This window comes from Bombina bombina, chromosome 4 (genome assembly GCF_027579735.1).
Source record: "Bombina bombina isolate aBomBom1 chromosome 4, aBomBom1.pri, whole genome shotgun sequence".
In the NCBI taxonomy this organism is placed as follows: Eukaryota; Metazoa; Chordata; class Amphibia; order Anura; family Bombinatoridae; genus Bombina; species Bombina bombina.
The window spans coordinates 1,029,339,183-1,029,346,182 of NC_069502.1; positions in this window are offsets into that span (position 1 = coordinate 1,029,339,183).

The window sequence follows — 7,000 nt, forward strand, 5'->3', positions numbered from 1 at the left end:
TAAAACAATGGTGATTGGTTATACAAAAACAACACCCAAATGTTGCTGACCAATAACAAATTACAACTTTTAAACACACCCTCAATTACCAGCTTAGTGCTAAGTTACCATACTTGAATAGAATCTAATAAGCGTATGTTCAAATTTATTCGTAAAGGGAAGTAAGAATATAGCGTGAAAGAAATAACTATTATACAAATACTAGAGCAAAGAGAAAATGGATATTTACTACTTGGGACATTATGTAGTGAATTTGAATGTTATAATTTATAATGCAACATGACTTGTGTGCAAAATAGAGAGATTCTCCCAGAAAACTCAATCCAATGCAAAAAACGTATAAGTAAAGTTCAACCTTATGATGTAAATACATAGGTAAAATTCAACTTTTAGTTATGGGGAAAATTCAATGTCTGCTGCAATAGCCCATTACATAATCTGTTCCCGTTATAGAAGAGACATTATCTTATAATTCTCCTTAAAAGATGCATACTGAACAGAAAAAGGACTACCTTAAACTTAGTATATAAATGTATAAGCATTAGTGAGGCATTGACATCTCAGAGCAATACATATATAACCATAACCTTATAGAGAATTATAGAGAGTAACAATTATAGGGAGAATAGCATCACAAAGCACTATACACAAGGTACTATACACAAGGTAAAGAATTATACTCAGAGGTAAAGAGTTATACACAGAGGTAAAGAATTATTAATTATGTAAGTAGACTGAGATTTTAGATTTATTCTGAAACCCTTACATATACAATTGAAAAAATGATACAGAAAAATGAGATAAAATAAAAATAAAAATTAAAGGTCATGTTAGACTATTTAATGTGCTAACGCAGGTTGTCTTATTCCCAGTGATTGATTATATCAAATCTGGAATTTAACCCTTTTGGCAAACGTGTATCTAGGCTAAAGATCCAGTAGGCTTCTCTACATGCCAATACAAGATATATGTCCCCCCCCCCTAGGAGGTCTAGTTACTTTCTCAATTCCACACCAGGAGAAATATTGTAAATCATTATTGTGAAAAGAGCCAAAATGTTGTACAATGGGCGTGGTTGCTTTATTTGTTTTGAATGAAGACAAATGTTCACGAATTCTTGTGTTTAAGTCCCTAGAAGTGAGTCCTACATACTGTATTTTGCATTGAGAGCACTCTATCAGATAGACTACATATTCAGTAGTGCAATTCATACAACTCTCAATATTATACGTTTTGTTTGTGATCAAACTAGAAAATGTCTTAGTTATTCTTGCAAAATCACAAGGTTTACACTTCCTTCGGCCACATTTGTACATGCCAGTATGTCTAAGCCAGGCTCCCTTGCTGACATCTTTAGGTTTCAATAAAGTAGGTGCTAATATGTTGCCCAATGTAGGACTTTTTCTGTAAGAGCATCTCAAACCTTTTTTGACAGTATCTACCAGTTTGTCATCCGCTGTGAGGATAGAGAAGTGTTTACGTACAATCTTACAGATGTGTGAGTATTGTACACTGTGGTTAGTAACAAAAGTCACACCATTAAATCTATCCTTCTGAGAGGATGACAGACTCAAGAGATCTTTTCTTTCAATTGATTTCACTGCATTCTTAGCTCTTGAGATAACAGCTTTTTGATATTTCCTATCTTTTAGTCTTTTTTCTAAGACTAGAGATTCTTTATGGAACTGTGACGAATTGGTACAGTTCCGTTTGAGTCTGATAAACTCACCTTTTGCGATTGCAAAAGGAACATGCTTTGGGTGGCAGCTTGTGCCCTGTAACACAGAATTCCCTGAGATAGGTTTTCGAAAAATAGTTGACTCTACTTTCCCAGTTGTAGTCCCAGTAAAAGTGACATCTAAATAATTTATACTTATCCTGTCAAACTCACAAGTAAATTTCAGTTCAGAGGTCATTGACATGTAAATATTCGATAAAACCAGTGATATCTTCCTCCCTACCTATCCAGATAAAGAGGAGATTGTCAATGTATCTTTTATACAGAGATATACAATCTCTATAGGGGTTACTATCTCCAAAGATGTGGTAGAACTCCCACCACCCCAGAAACAAGTTGGCATAAGATGGGGCAAACTTGGCGCCCATGGCGGTACCACATCTCTGGAGATAGCAAACCCCCTCGAACCTGAAAAAGTTGTGAGTTAGCAGGAAAGTAAGCACCTTCAAGATAAAGTTTTTAGTGCTGGTGTTGTACTCTGTGAAATGATTAAGAAAAAACGTAACTGCCTCAATTCCTTTTGAATGTGGGATACTCGAGTATAACAAGACGACATCAATGGTCAGCCAGGTGTTAGATTCTGACCATTCAACATCGTCAAGACTATTAAGAATGTGTTTAGTATCTCTCACATAAGAGAATAACGTTATCACAATGGGTTGTAAGATATTGTCCAACCATAGGGAAAGGTTGCCAAGCAGGGAATCCACACCACTGACGATAGGTTGTCCTTTTACATCCATTAAGGATTTGTGTGTTTTTGGAAAATGGTGGAACAGGGGAGTCTTGGGATATTCCACAAAAAGATATTCGGCTGTGTTGACATCAAGACACCCCTGTTCCAAACCCTCATCCAAAAGATGTCTAAGTTCATTTTTATACTCTGGTGTGGGGTCCCTGCCTAGAACCAAGTAATCTTTTTGATTGTTCAATTGTCTTAGACCTTCATTAATATATTGGTCACGATCCATCACAACCACCATACCACCTTTGTCCGATTTTCTTACAACTATGTTATCATTGGTTTTAAGTGAAGTAACTGCTTCTTTTTCAGACAAAGATAGATTGGGTCTGTAACTGGATTTGTTTTGTTTAAGTTTAATAAGATCTGTTTCAACTCTACTATGAAAAGTTTCGATAATATTCCCCCTGCTTTGAATGGGGTAAAAAGAGGACTTTTTCTTCAAACTAGGTCCCCTCCTCTCTGTGTCACTTTCTACCCCACTTTCCAACTGAAGTTGTTGGAGAGTGATAATATCACAGCCTTCTTTAAAAGTATGCATATTCAGGTCACTTTGTGTAATTGTATTTCTATGTTGAGCATAAGTATTACCTTCAGAAAGCTCTGCATTATCATTATTTGCAAAGTATTTCTTAAGCCTAATGTTGCGAACAAGTCTGTTTATATCTATGATTGTTTGGAATAAATCAAAGTCATTAGATGGAGCAAAATTTAGACCTAGGCTAAGTACTCTATATTGTGTATCACTTAGACTATGTGAAGATAAATTTACCACATTATTGACTATTTGTACTTTGTTTGTGGTCTCGGTTCTCTTAGTTGGTACCGATCTTGGCTGGTCATCATTGGCCAAGATCGTGTTTAAATTTTGTAATTTGTTATTGGTCAACAACATTTGTGTGTTGTTTTTGTATAACCAATCACCATTATTTTAATGCCTTTTAAACATATGTGCGGGCTAGCACTACAGGCTGTGACTACGGATATGTCCGAAACGCATATGCCTGCTAGTGCTGCGCCCTTGTTGTTTGACCATTGCTGTGCTTATCCTTTTAACCAACTTTAATAAATTTTGGAACTTTTATTCATAAACTTTTGGATGCCGGTTTCTCCTTTCTGAATTTTATTAATAAATAGACCATATTGTTCTATGTGAAGAACATTGGAATGTGAAATATTCATCTCTTCATGTCGGATTAGCGCACTTGAAAACATGAGTGGGGGTTAGCACGCAAGTAGGGTGTTAGGTTTTTTCACACTTTTATTTTCCATTGACTTTTATGGGGAATACGTTATCGTGCACGATATTCTAATTGCACTAGAAGTAAGCTGTTTGCGTACATTTGGTTAACACAAGTGCGATAACTTTTTACTTTCAACTTGAAAAACGAGCGTAGTCTGACATGCTCAAAACATTTACTTCTTCTTTTTTTATATATAATTTATTTATCATGCCCTGATACAATCATAAACAAAGGGAAAAAAACAGAAAAAAAACCCAGATAATGCTTCTGTAAATAATATGCCAGTTGTCTAAAATGGCAATTAACAGAGTCTAACATATATGGAAGACTACACAGAAATCTTTTCCTTTGGCATTGCAATTCAAAACTGAAAAGGAATCTTTAATTTTTTGAATTCCCCCATCCCTAGTTTACTTTTAGCGCAATTAGCTCTCTAGCGAAACCGCTAAATAGTGCTCCACTCATATGCGGCCCATAGTAATTAAAAAGTTTGGATTGCAGAATAAGTTTGGATTTTGGAATTCCAGATTTGGGGATTTGTGTATATATATATATATATATATATATATATATATATATATATATATATATAATATATATATATATATACACACACACATACATACACACATACACACATATATATATGTACACACATATATATATATATATATATATATATATATATAGAGAGAGAGAGAGAGAGAGAGAGAGAGAGAGTCAAGCATATCGGATCCACACTCACTTGATTTTTCACAAAAGATAGTTTATTCACATCAAATTAGTGATTTACTTATAATTATATTCTATACATTTAAAATCAAACCTCTTTCTTGGGCATAATTTTAAAATGGGGCATGATATTTGCAATACATTTTTTACATGATTTTTTATTGTGTCATAGGACAATAAACTAATGGATAAATTATTGTGTTTTTATCCTTCAACAACAAGTGATAATTGTAAGCTTAATCTCTGGAGATTCTGAGTGGTTGGAAGAGGTCAGGTGACTGAATTTTGCAGTACAAAAAGGCGGTTTACCTCCTTTTAAACAAATTATTGCTCTTGCGAAAGACAGCTGTGACTATTGAAATGTGCTGAGCACAAGACCATGGTGCTGTGCTTACCTGAAATAAACATCTGTGACATTTTTCTTCTGGGAGTACATTCTGTTTAGTAGGTTATTCATGCTTTATAATCTGTACTATGTTGAGTGTTTGTTCTCATCTCATCAGCAAGATCAGAAGCCACTAAGGATAAGAAGACTTCCTCCTGTGAATCTTCCTTGCACATTTGTTTTGTCCAGCCAATAAAAACTGGCAATAATGTAGAGAAGGCCAATCACCTTATAAGTAAGTTGTAATTTTGGAGAAGAATGAAGAAATGCTTTTTTTTTTTTTTACTTTTTAAAGACTACAGGTGCACGTTTTACTTACCTCAGGCTCTAGCACAGATCTCTGAGCATCCACTAAATGGTGCACATGCACTGCCTGCGAGTTTCATTCACACAGAAGCACATGCACAGCAATCTCCCTTTTATGATTCAGGATCAGCACTGGGAGCATGTACAAGGCTTCTTGGGGGTTTACAGCCTTATCATTCTGTACATTAAAATTTACCTTTAAAGGGACGTGAAACCCACACTTTTTCTTTCATGAATCGGATAAAGATAGGGTGACCATATTGCCGCTTTAAAAAGGGACACATGAAAAATACATGTATTTTTCATATGTCTCCCTTTTTAAAGTGGCAATATAGTCACCCTAGATAAAGAGTACAATTTTAAAATGGTTTTCAATTTATGTCTATTATCAAATTTCCTTCATTCCCATGTTATTCTTTGTTGAAGAGCTATCTACATAGGTAGCGGCCGTGCACATGTCTGGAGCACTACATGACAGGAAATAGTGCTGCCATTTAGTGATCTTGCTAATGTATATGCAAAGCTGCTGCCATTTAGTGCTGCAGACACGTGAATACTTCTGAACTTACCTTCGTGCTTTTCAACAAAGAAGAACAAAGAAAGGTTGATAATAGAAGTACATTGGAAAAGTTGTTTAAAATTGTACGTTTTATGTGAATCATAAAAGAACATGTTTTGTCCCTTTAAAGAGACTGTAAAGTCAACATTAAACTTTTGTGATTTAGAGAGAGCATGTAATTTTAAACAACTTTCAAATTTACTTATATTATCAAATTTTATTTGAGATCTCTTGGTATCCTTTGTTTAAAAAACAAACAAGGAGTCCCAACCAGAACATGTACAAAACAAACTGCCCCAAACAGGTTCCACCGGATTAAAGTTAGTCTTCTTTTGGGGGTTATCCCACTCTCTTTATAAATATTTTTAACTAATGTTTAATAAAGTTTAAAACATTTTATATATTTTTGGTGCTTGGCGTACTTTTTCATTTTTTCATCCTTTGTTTAAAAGCAAACCTCCTGTAAATTGGCTCAGGAGCAGCAATGCACTACTTGGAGGTAGCTGGTGATTGGTGGCTGCATATGTATGCCTCTTCTCATTGGTCACCTGAGATTTTTTAGGCTAGCTCCCAGTGGTGCATTCCTGCTCTTAGGTTTACACTTCAACAAAGTAAAAAAGCAAATTTGATAATAGAAGTAAATTGAAAATTTGTTTAAAATTTGTTATTTTACTGTCCCCATAATGTTGTAGTTTATGTTGTGGCTTATTTACTTTTGTTTGTTCAACAAATGGATTAATAAACACAATTTTTAGGTGAGATACTATAAAAAATACATAAAAGGGAATAAGTCTACAAACTAACACACATCTATACATAAAATCTATAAAACAGACAAACAATGGTCAATATGGTAAGGTTTTGTTCATAATCTTTTCTTGTAAAATGGGATATCCCATTGAGAACTGAAAGAAATAAGAGTTGACAGCCTATACATACGTACAGTACATACTGCTTCACTAAGTCAAGGAGGTCACAACATTTCTTAAATGGGTCTCTAGGAATAATAAACTGTAGGAAACTATGGTGTGAAAGGTCACCAAAGTACACCCTGGGCAGCATGCATACAGGAGACTCATTGTGGTTTTGTTAATTTTTGCCACATGCTTTGTAAGTATCATCTCTCTAAGAGTTCTGTGGGCGTTTTTTTATGGAAACGGAAATAGGCATAAGAGGTGGGAATGTGGCCCCTGCTCTCTGGGATTGTAAAAGGATTTGCAGATGGTGCTTGGGCCAAAAGGTATGCTATACAGAAGCAGTGGGTCCTAACTCACGTTCTGCGCCTGCTGAGTAA